Here is a 12,500-nt window from a genome sequence, read left to right on the forward strand (position 1 = left end):
GTGGAATCGAACTCAGGACCTCTGGAAGAGCAGAGCGGTGAGTGCTCTTAACCTCGGAGCCATCTCTCCAGCCCTTGACAAGCTTTATTTAACTAAACATTAAACATGAATCAGAAACGCCAAACCCTGTACATATATGGTCCAGATTCACCCCTTACTTAGAAATCCCCGAGCTGGCAGGGCGAGGCTGGGAATTGAGAGTGAGCAAAAAGGGAGTCTGCCTCTTTCCCCCAGGGTGTGCTATCAACCTCCATTACCATTTCCAAACAGCTGGGTGTGAGTCTAACTAAGGTTTCCTTCAGTCAGACATTTGCCAGGAGCCGGAGCCCTGACAGGACAGCGAGAGCGATGATCAGACATCATTTCACAGTGAAATCATCACTCGCTGATTTTCAGGCAGAAAACTTTAGAAAACTCTAAACTCTAAAGAGGCACTGAAGCGTGCTAGGGCAGCAGCAGTACTTCCCCGACTGACCTTCAGGAACCTGCATATTCTCCAGCCCCGCCCCACCCCACCCCCCTCTCAGCTAGCTCCTGTCCACCCCTCCCCCTCCCCCCACATACAGGGAGGAGGCCTTGTGTGTGTGTGTGGGGGGGGGGGGGCGGCAGCGGGAAGATGCAACTCTCTCTTGAGAGAGAGTTCGGGTCTCCCAAACAAATACATAACTAGAAACTTCATTTATTTACTTTATTTCATCGAGCATACCGTGGAAGAGGGAAAAGGAACAGGGAAGCTAGGCCAACTGGTCGAGCTCCTCCTTTCGTTTTTGTTTCAAAAAAGGAAAGGAAAAGCCAAAGAACCCCCTCTTTTTGGTGAAAGGAACAGAATGGTGAAAGTTGAAACATCGGCTCGCCACTTAATACTTTGGCTTTTAATAAAAGGGACAGCAGATCGACTTCCGAGTTGATTAAGAGAGAGAGAAAGAGAGAGAGAGAGAGAGAGAGAGAGAGAGAGAGAGAGAGAGAGAGAGAATAAAAACCACAAAAAAAAAACGTTTTGTCGACCAGCCTCCTTTTTAAACCTCTGTTACACAGGAAGACTGGTCAACCTCATTCCCCCCTCCCCCCCACTCACACACACACCCCTCCCCCTCCACGGAGAGGTTTAATGAGAGAAGAAAGGTAGAAGAAGAGAGTAAAGGCCAGTCATGAGCACGTGGAGAGAATTTGGGAGGGGAATGGGGAGAGAAGGGACAAAGGGGAAGAGGGGAAGAGAGGAAGAGCAAAAGAGCAAAGAGAGGAGCAAAGAGAGCCAACCTCATATTTTATTTTATTTTTTTTAAAGATTTATTTATTTTATTTATGCGTAAGAGTACACTGTAGCTATTTTCAGACACACCAGAAGAGAGCATCAGATCCCATTACAGATGGTTGTCAGCCACCTTGTGGTTGCTGGTAATTGAACTCAGGACCTCTGGGAGAAATTTGTGTGTGTGTGTGTGTGTGTGTGTGTGTGTGTGTGTGTGTGTGTGTGCCCGTTAGTTTAAAAATCTGCTGTAGACCTCCCTTTTAATATCTGTTTAACAAATATTTTTACCATATTTAAATTTTATTTATTTTATTTTACTTAAAAATAATAATGAATAAAGAGTCAATGTGAATAAACAATAAAACAAAAATCAAGGTGATCGGGGTTGGGGATTTAGCTCAGTGGTAGAGCGCTTGCCTAGCAAGAGTAAGGCCCTGGGTTCGGTCCCCAGCTCCGAAAAAAAGAAAAAAGAAAAAAAAAAAATCAAGGTGATCAACAGATACCGACGACTGACATGGAAAAAAGTTAATAGATCGCCATAAAAACAGAGTAAGTGCGATGTAAACAATAAAACAGATGGGATGGAGAGATGGCTCAGCGGTTAAGAGCACTGACCGCTCTCCCAGAGGTCCTGAGTTCAAATCCCAGCAACCACATGGTGGCTCACAACCATCTGTAATGAGACCTGATGCCCTCTTCTGGTGTGTCTGAAGACAGCTACAGTGTACTCACATGCGTTAAATAAATAAATTTAAAAAAAAAAGAAAACAATAAAGCAGAAATTAAGACGAGGGACACAGAAGGACAAGGGAGATAAAACAATTAAATGTTAACAGACATAAAGTGGGAACGACGGGGTTGGGGATTTAGCTCTGTGGTAGAGTGCTTGCCTAGCAAATGCAAGGCCCTGGATTCAGTCCCCAGCTCTGAAAAAAGAAAAAAGAAAAAAGAAAAAAAAAGAAAAGCGGGAACGAGATGAAGGGCAAATATAGACGACTGAAACGAAATGATGGAATAAATTTATAAAATAATAATAAAATACGAGTAAATACGAATAAATGGCAAACTGGACTTTAATAAATGTTTAAATCAAGGTGAATGACAAATACAATTTAGACAAAAAGGTTTTGAAAAATGAAAAGAAATAGAAAGCATATATGAATCAATAACAAGACTGAAGTCACAATGGCCTTGAAGTGACACGGACGACAAACGTGAAAAACATAAATGAAATAATTTCGACAGCCACGGACATTCACATGGTGTGTTGGGAAACACCGCAGTCTTTATTTGGCGAGTAAAAACGCCTCGGGGAACTCTGTACATAGGAGGCTGGGAGCATGAATCACTCTATCTATCTATCTATCTATCTATCTATCTATCTATCTATCTATCTATCTATCTATTTTTTATTTTTCTCTCCCTTACATCTTCCCACCATACCATACGTTTCTCCTTATACAAATCCATAGATTTATATATGTTCTTAATTTCATTTTTTTCCTCTGCCACACAGCCCACCACACAGAACCTCTAGATCTCGGGATCCCCTTCTGCCAGCACCAGTGGCAAGGGCACAGCTCCCCAGAGAATTAACTCGATCCGAACATAAGCGCGACAAGAAATTAAAAGTTAAATCGGAAGTGAAACTGAAAATGAAATTTTGGCCGAAAATAAAATAAAATGAAAGGTATAAGTTTTGTGACAATCAAATCATAAATCCCAATTGGGCAAAAAATAAAATTACAAAGTCAAAATTTTGTCCAGTCCACTGTGCTCCTGTGGAATCCCTCCCTGGAACTTGCTCGGTAGAGTAGTCTAGTCCCAAACTCACAGAGGTCTGCCCTGCCTTTCTCTGAAACCTACAGAGCCAGTCAAAACCTACAATCCTTTGTTGTTTGTTTGGCAGTTTGGCAGTTTGTTTGTTCCTGGACAAAAATGTGGGCTCTCTCTGATTCCTATATGTCTGCATGCCAGAAGAGGGCACCAGAACATAAGAGGACACACCACACAGCTCCTGAGAATCCAGAGGGTTTTTTTTTGTTTTGTTTGTTTTGTTTGTTTTTTCTTCCTCTTTTCTTTTTTTCCGGAGCTGGGGACCTTGCTCTTCCCAGGGCCTTGCGCTTGCTAGGCAAGCGCTCTACCACTGAGCTAAATCCCCAACCCCGAGAATCCAGGTTTTTGACCAAAACAAAAAACAACAACAGGGGCTGGAGAGATGGCTCAGCGGTTAAGAGCACTGACTGCTCTTCCAGACGTCCTGAGTTCAATTGCCAGCAACCACATGGTGGCTCACAACCATCTGTAATGAGATCTGATTGATCTCTTCTGGTGTGTCTGAAGATAACTGCAGCATACTCAGATAAATAAAAAACAAATCTAAAAAAATTAAAAACAACAACAAAAAACACAAAAACAAACAAACAAACAAAACCCCCAAAACTAACAACCTAGAGGGTAGATATCTGCCTGCCCAGGTCTTCTAGTGCTATTTAAGGCTTCCTGTAGATAATAAAGCTTGTGTATCTTTTATCCAGGAACAGAATCATCAAGGCAGGGTAGGAGAGAAGCCCTGTTTGGGATTAAACGTTTCTACAACGTAACAGGAGGAGGCGGAGGGAGAGGGGCTCCTCAGACATAAATCTAAAATAGTACAATGGATCATTTTGAAGGCGTGTGGGTGAGGGTGACTGGAGACAGAGTTTTTCTCTGAGTGAGTGTGGAACTCACTGTCCCTGAGCTCAGCCTGTGATGAGAGAGAGAGAGAGAGAGAGAGAGAGAGAGAGAGAGAGAGAGAGAGAGATCGAATTTTCTGTGTCTCTCTGTCTCTGTCTGTCTGTCTCTCTCTCTCTGTGTCTGTCTCTCTCTCTGTCTCCCTGTCTCTGTCTCTCTTCCTCTCTCTGTCTCTCTGTCTCTCTCTGTCTCTGTCTCTCCCCCCTCCCCCATGCGTGTGTTTGTGTGTTCAACCGAGGAGGCAATGGCAGATAAATGTCTGCCCCTCCTCTGTAAGCCAGGCCACTCCATTACTGCCTTTCCTTTTTCTTAGTTTGTTTGGTTTATTCCAAGTTAATTGTATCTGTTTCTTTATTTTCCTCCTCATTTCTTTAGTTGAGTCAGGGGTCTTTGCACAAAAGCCCTGGAAATCAGTACCTGGATCAGGTCTGCAGCCTGCTCACAGAGTTCTACCCACCTTCACCTCTCAAGTGATGCAATCAAAGACATGCAGCACCACACCTGGCTTCTTTTCACATGTACATTTACTTTAGTTCCAATGCTCATTCAGGTCTGAGAGACGGGGGAGGGAAGGAGGGAAGAGAGACAGAGAGTGACAGAGAAACAGTTGACCGAGAGGGAGAATTGTAGGTTAATTATTGTTCCGTCTCCTCAATCACGGTCTACTGGTCGCCATCGTGGCAACCATGCCCCGCAACCCTACCTTCGGTAAGATCAAGCATAATGGCGGCAACCATATAATTCCTGCTTAGTCGCACTGAACACTCCGGTCATCACTACCTGTGGAGAATTGTAAGGGGGCTCCTCTGGTCTAGAGAGTAGTACCCTTGAATGAAATGAGGATCACAGCAAGCATTATTTGTTTTGAGATATAAGATGTGGAAAGAACTATATGTGTGGATTTACAGACAGACAGACAGACAGACAGACAGACAGACAGACAGAGAGGACAGGACAGGACAGGACAGGACAGGACAGGACAGGACAGGAGAAAAAAACAAGAACACAAACAAAAACTCAAAATGGAAGTCCGGTTCCAAATAGTCTCTGTCTGCCCTGTCGCTCTAGTGTTGGTGGTCCAGGTTATAAAAGCTTATACATGGGTGGGTGCGGGAAGTGCTGCTGGGTGTTCAGTTCAGGTCCAAGATTATTGCGGGTAACTAGACAACAAAGAAAGCAGTTAGACTGACTCCTACAGTGTTCGGTTTCTGAGTGTGTTATCACACAGAAGAGCCTAACAGAATATGTAATGAATTCTGGCAGCAACAGCAGAAACAACCAATGAGAAAGTGTCCTTATAATACTAGCAACTGCAACAAAATGGCAGACTAGCCAGCTAACAGTTCCCTAGCCATTAACTCATCTGACATAGGCCTTCTTCACGTTGCATCTAGATAGGTCTTCCTGTCTTCCTCTCCAGTGTGTGTGTGTGTGTGTGTGTGTGTGTGTGTGTGTGTGTGTGTGTGTGTGTGTAAAGAGAGAGAGAAGGAGGGGGGGAGAGAGAGAGAGAGCTTTAGAGAGAGAGAGCTTTAGAGAGAGAGAGAGCTTTAAAATCAGCACTCAAGCCTTTTCTCTTCCTATCCCTATCCCAACCCCCCCCCCCCAAACCAGCAGCAAAGCCACCAGCACTCGAGAGACAGAGGAAGATGAAATCTCTAGTCTGAGAAACAAGAGGAGGTAGATAAACATACCCCCCCCCTCTCTCCTTCATAATTTGTTAAAGTGTTCCCTTTGTGTTGTGTGGACTCTACTGTATTAAGCAAGTTTCACATCGTACTATCTCCAAAGAGGAGTCAACAGTCTCTTGGCGTGCAGGCAGTTGTTGCCTGCTTTAAATATTTTTTGGTGTGTTTGTTTGTTTGTTTGTTTGTTTGTTTGTTTGTTTGTTTCAAAACCGAGGGCCTGCCTGCGTTCAACAGATCCAAACCCAGTTCTCAGAGGGGAAAATGGAGTCAAGTCCGAAGTCACTGGCATTTAGGTCATCGGCCATTGACAGTCATAGGAGATGGGAATATCGTCCTTTCTCCAATGGAGACTCACCTGGGTATGCATCAACCACATCTAAGGGCAGGCCTGGGTTAGTACGGGGTGGTGGATGGGGAGGAAGGATCTGGAAAGAGCTTTGCGATGGGAAACTATGATCAGAATGTTGCACAGAAAACAAAATTTGTACTTAAAAAAAAAAAAGGCTCCCGATATCTATCCAAAAATGAAAGGAAATAAAAACCGACATCAGAACTTTACTAACTGCAAATGCTCCATCTCCCTGTATCCAACCACTCCACTCCCAGATAGGTAGATGATAGTTTGCACTTCTGTCCCAGTTGGGCTGTCGAGGTTAAGGGAAGGGGAACCACCTCTGTGGTTATGTGATCCACACACGAAATAAAATAAAAGGAGCGGATAAACGTGCCTGGCATTTTAAGATGCTCAATTTCTTTGCAAGCTTCATTTTGTTTCATTCTTTTAAAGGTTTACTTATTTATTTTCACTTACATTGAGTACACTAAAGCCCTTTTCACATACACAGGGCAGTAGAGTGCATGGGATATCCCTTTGCAGAGGGTTGTGAGCCACCATGTGGTTTCTGTGGAATCGAACTCAGGACCTCTGGAAGAGCAGAGCGGTGAGTGCTCTTAACCTCGGAGCCATCTCTCCAGCCCTTGACAAGCTTTATTTAACTAAACATTAAACATGAATCAGAAACGCCAAACCCTGTACATATATGGTCCAGATTCACCCTTACTTAGAAATCCCCGAGCTGGCAGGGCGAGGCTGGGAATTGAGAGTGAGCAAAAAGGGAGTCTGCCTCTTTCCCCCAGGGTGTGCTATCAACTCCATTACCATTTCCAAACAGCTGGGTGTGAGTCTAACTAAGGTTTCCTTCAGTCAGACATTTGCCAGGAGCCGGAGCCCTGACAGGACAGCGAGAGCGATGATCAGACATCATTTCACAGTGAAATCATCACTCGCTGATTTCAGGCAGAAAACTTTAGAAAACTCTAAACTCTAAAGAGGCACTGAAGCGTGCTAGGGCAGCAGCAGTACTTCCCCGACTGACCTTCAGGAACCTGCATATTCTCCAGCCCCGCCCCACCCCACCCCCTCTCAGCTAGCTCCTGTCCACCCCTCCCCCTCCCCCCACATACAGGGAGGAGGCCTTGTGTGTGTGTGGGGGGGGGGGGGGCGGCAGCGGGAAGATGCAACTCTCTCTTGAGAGAGAGTTCGGGTCTCCCAAACAAATACATAACTAGAAACTTCATTTATTTACTTTATTTCATCGAGCATACCGTGGAAGAGGGAAAAGGAACAGGGAAGCTAGGCCAACTGGTCGAGCTCCTCCTTTCGTTTTGTTTCAAAAAGGAAAGGAAAAGCCAAAGAACCCCCTCTTTTTGGTGAAAGGAACAGAATGGTGAAAGTTGAAACATCGGCTCGCCACTTAATACTTTGGCTTTTAATAAAAGGGACAGCAGATCGACTTCCGAGTTGATTAAGAGAGAGAGAAAGAGAGAGAGAGAGAGAGAGAGAGAGAGAGAGAGAGAGAGAGAGAGAGAGAATAAAAACCACAAAAAAACGTTTTGTCGACCAGCCTCCTTTTAAACCTCTGTTACACAGGAAGACTGGTCAACCTCATTCCCCCCTCCCCCCACTCACACACACACCCCTCCCCCTCCACGGAGAGGTTTAATGAGAGAAGAAAGGTAGAAGAAGAGAGTAAAGGCCAGTCATGAGCACGTGGAGAGAATTTGGGAGGGGAATGGGGAGAGAAGGGACAAAGGGGAAGAGGGGAAGAGAGGAAGAGCAAAAGAGCAAAGAGAGGAGCAAAGAGAGCCAACCTCATATTTTATTTTATTTTTTTTAAAGATTTATTTATTTTATTTATGCGTAAGAGTACACTGTAGCTATTTTCAGACACACCAGAAGAGAGCATCAGATCCCATTACAGATGGTTGTCAGCCACCTTGTGGTTGCTGGTAATTGAACTCAGGACCTCTGGGAGAAATTTGTGTGTGTGTGTGTGTGTGTGTGTGTGTGTGTGTGTGTGTGTGTGTGTGCCCGTTAGTTTAAAAATCTGCTGTAGACCTCCCTTTTAATATCTGTTTAACAAATATTTTTACCATATTTAAATTTTATTTATTTTATTTTACTTAAAAATAATAATGAATAAAGAGTCAATGTGAATAAACAATAAAACAAAAATCAAGGTGATCGGGGTTGGGGATTTAGCTCAGTGGTAGAGCGCTTGCCTAGCAAGAGTAAGGCCCTGGGTTCGGTCCCCAGCTCCGAAAAAAAGAAAAAAGAAAAAAAAAAAATCAAGGTGATCAACAGATACCGACGACTGACATGGAAAAAAGTTAATAGATCGCCATAAAAACAGAGTAAGTGCGATGTAAACAATAAAACAGATGGGATGGAGAGATGGCTCAGCGGTTAAGAGCACTGACCGCTCTCCCAGAGGTCCTGAGTTCAAATCCCAGCAACCACATGGTGGCTCACAACCATCTGTAATGAGACCTGATGCCCTCTTCTGGTGTGTCTGAAGACAGCTACAGTGTACTCACATGCGTTAAATAAATAAATTTAAAAAAAAAAGAAAACAATAAAGCAGAAATTAAGACGAGGGACACAGAAGGACAAGGGAGATAAAACAATTAAATGTTAACAGACATAAAGTGGGAACGACGGGGTTGGGGATTTAGCTCTGTGGTAGAGTGCTTGCCTAGCAAATGCAAGGCCCTGGATTCAGTCCCCAGCTCTGAAAAAAGAAAAAAGAAAAAAGAAAAAAAAAGAAAAGCGGGAACGAGATGAAGGGCAAATATAGACGACTGAAACGAAATGATGGAATAAATTTATAAAATAATAATAAAATACGAGTAAATACGAATAAATGGCAAACTGGACTTTAATAAATGTTTAAATCAAGGTGAATGACAAATACAATTTAGACAAAAAGGTTTTGAAAAATGAAAAGAAATAGAAAGCATATATGAATCAATAACAAGACTGAAGTCACAATGGCCTTGAAGTGACACGGACGACAAACGTGAAAAACATAAATGAAATAATTTCGACAGCCACGGACATTCACATGGTGTGTTGGGAAACACCGCAGTCTTTATTTGGCGAGTAAAAACGCCTCGGGGAACTCTGTACATAGGAGGCTGGGAGCATGAATCACTCTATCTATCTATCTATCTATCTATCTATCTATCTATCTATCTATCTATCTATTTTTTATTTTTCTCTCCCTTACATCTTCCCACCATACCATACGTTTCTCCTTATACAAATCCATAGATTTATATATGTTCTTAATTTCATTTTTTTCCTCTGCCACACAGCCCACCACACAGAACCTCTAGATCTCGGGATCCCCTTCTGCCAGCACCAGTGGCAAGGGCACAGCTCCCCAGAGAATTAACTCGATCCGAACATAAGCGCGACAAGAAATTAAAAGTTAAATCGGAAGTGAAACTGAAAATGAAATTTTGGCCGAAAATAAAATAAAATGAAAGGTATAAGTTTTGTGACAATCAAATCATAAATCCCAATTGGGCAAAAAATAAAATTACAAAGTCAAAATTTTGTCCAGTCCACTGTGCTCCTGTGGAATCCCTCCCTGGAACTTGCTCGGTAGAGTAGTCTAGTCCCAAACTCACAGAGGTCTGCCCTGCCTTTCTCTGAAACCTACAGAGCCAGTCAAAACCTACAATCCTTTGTTGTTTGTTTGGCAGTTTGGCAGTTTGTTTGTTCCTGGACAAAAATGTGGGCTCTCTCTGATTCCTATATGTCTGCATGCCAGAAGAGGGCACCAGAACATAAGAGGACACACCACACAGCTCCTGAGAATCCAGAGGGTTTTTTTTTGTTTTGTTTGTTTTGTTTGTTTTTTCTTCCTCTTTTCTTTTTTTCCGGAGCTGGGGACCTTGCTCTTCCCAGGGCCTTGCGCTTGCTAGGCAAGCGCTCTACCACTGAGCTAAATCCCCAACCCCGAGAATCCAGGTTTTTGACCAAAACAAAAAACAACAACAGGGGCTGGAGAGATGGCTCAGCGGTTAAGAGCACTGACTGCTCTTCCAGACGTCCTGAGTTCAATTGCCAGCAACCACATGGTGGCTCACAACCATCTGTAATGAGATCTGATTGATCTCTTCTGGTGTGTCTGAAGATAACTGCAGCATACTCAGATAAATAAAAAACAAATCTAAAAAAATTAAAAACAACAACAAAAAACACAAAAACAAACAAACAAACAAAACCCCCAAAACTAACAACCTAGAGGGTAGATATCTGCCTGCCCAGGTCTTCTAGTGCTATTTAAGGCTTCCTGTAGATAATAAAGCTTGTGTATCTTTTATCCAGGAACAGAATCATCAAGGCAGGGTAGGAGAGAAGCCCTGTTTGGGATTAAACGTTTCTACAACGTAACAGGAGGAGGCGGAGGGAGAGGGGCTCCTCAGACATAAATCTAAAATAGTACAATGGATCATTTTGAAGGCGTGTGGGTGAGGGTGACTGGAGACAGAGTTTTTCTCTGAGTGAGTGTGGAACTCACTGTCCCTGAGCTCAGCCTGTGATGAGAGAGAGAGAGAGAGAGAGAGAGAGAGAGAGAGAGAGAGAGAGATCGAATTTTCTGTGTCTCTCTGTCTCTGTCTGTCTGTCTCTCTCTCTCTGTGTCTGTCTCTCTCTCTGTCTCCCTGTCTCTGTCTCTCTTCCTCTCTCTGTCTCTCTGTCTCTCTCTGTCTCTGTCTCTCCCCCCTCCCCCATGCGTGTGTTTGTGTGTTCAACCGAGGAGGCAATGGCAGATAAATGTCTGCCCCTCCTCTGTAAGCCAGGCCACTCCATTACTGCCTTTCCTTTTTCTTAGTTTGTTTGGTTTATTCCAAGTTAATTGTATCTGTTTCTTTATTTTCCTCCTCATTTCTTTAGTTGAGTCAGGGGTCTTTGCACAAAAGCCCTGGAAATCAGTACCTGGATCAGGTCTGCAGCCTGCTCACAGAGTTCTACCCACCTTCACCTCTCAAGTGATGCAATCAAAGACATGCAGCACCACACCTGGCTTCTTTTCACATGTACATTTACTTTAGTTCCAATGCTCATTCAGGTCTGAGAGACGGGGGAGGGAAGGAGGGAAGAGAGACAGAGAGTGACAGAGAAACAGTTGACCGAGAGGGAGAATTGTAGGTTAATTATTGTTCCGTCTCCTCAATCACGGTCTACTGGTCGCCATCGTGGCAACCATGCCCCGCAACCCTACCTTCGGTAAGATCAAGCATAATGGCGGCAACCATATAATTCCTGCTTAGTCGCACTGAACACTCCGGTCATCACTACCTGTGGAGAATTGTAAGGGGGCTCCTCTGGTCTAGAGAGTAGTACCCTTGAATGAAATGAGGATCACAGCAAGCATTATTTGTTTTGAGATATAAGATGTGGAAAGAACTATATGTGTGGATTTACAGACAGACAGACAGACAGACAGACAGACAGACAGACAGAGAGGACAGGACAGGACAGGACAGGACAGGACAGGACAGGACAGGAGAAAAAAACAAGAACACAAACAAAAACTCAAAATGGAAGTCCGGTTCCAAATAGTCTCTGTCTGCCCTGTCGCTCTAGTGTTGGTGGTCCAGGTTATAAAAGCTTATACATGGGTGGGTGCGGGAAGTGCTGCTGGGTGTTCAGTTCAGGTCCAAGATTATTGCGGGTAACTAGACAACAAAGAAAGCAGTTAGACTGACTCCTACAGTGTTCGGTTTCTGAGTGTGTTATCACACAGAAGAGCCTAACAGAATATGTAATGAATTCTGGCAGCAACAGCAGAAACAACCAATGAGAAAGTGTCCTTATAATACTAGCAACTGCAACAAAATGGCAGACTAGCCAGCTAACAGTTCCCTAGCCATTAACTCATCTGACATAGGCCTTCTTCACGTTGCATCTAGATAGGTCTTCCTGTCTTCCTCTCCAGTGTGTGTGTGTGTGTGTGTGTGTGTGTGTGTGTGTGTGTGTGTGTGTGTGTGTGTGTAAAGAGAGAGAGAAGGAGGGGGGGAGAGAGAGAGAGAGCTTTAGAGAGAGAGAGCTTTAGAGAGAGAGAGAGCTTTAAAATCAGCACTCAAGCCTTTTCTCTTCCTATCCCTATCCCAACCCCCCCCCCCCAAACCAGCAGCAAAGCCACCAGCACTCGAGAGACAGAGGAAGATGAAATCTCTAGTCTGAGAAACAAGAGGAGGTAGATAAACATACCCCCCCCCTCTCTCCTTCATAATTTGTTAAAGTGTTCCCTTTGTGTTGTGTGGACTCTACTGTATTAAGCAAGTTTCACATCGTACTATCTCCAAAGAGGAGTCAACAGTCTCTTGGCGTGCAGGCAGTTGTTGCCTGCTTTAAATATTTTTTGGTGTGTTTGTTTGTTTGTTTGTTTGTTTGTTTGTTTGTTTGTTTGTTTCAAAACCGAGGGCCTGCCTGCGTTCAACAGATCCAAACCCAGTTCTCAGAGGGGAAAATGGAGTCA

Source organism: Rattus norvegicus, unplaced genomic scaffold (assembly GCF_021556685.1).
Source record: "Rattus norvegicus strain SHRSP/BbbUtx unplaced genomic scaffold, alternate assembly SHRSP_T2T unassigned-0000082, whole genome shotgun sequence".
NCBI lineage: Eukaryota > Metazoa > Chordata > Mammalia > Rodentia > Muridae > Rattus > Rattus norvegicus.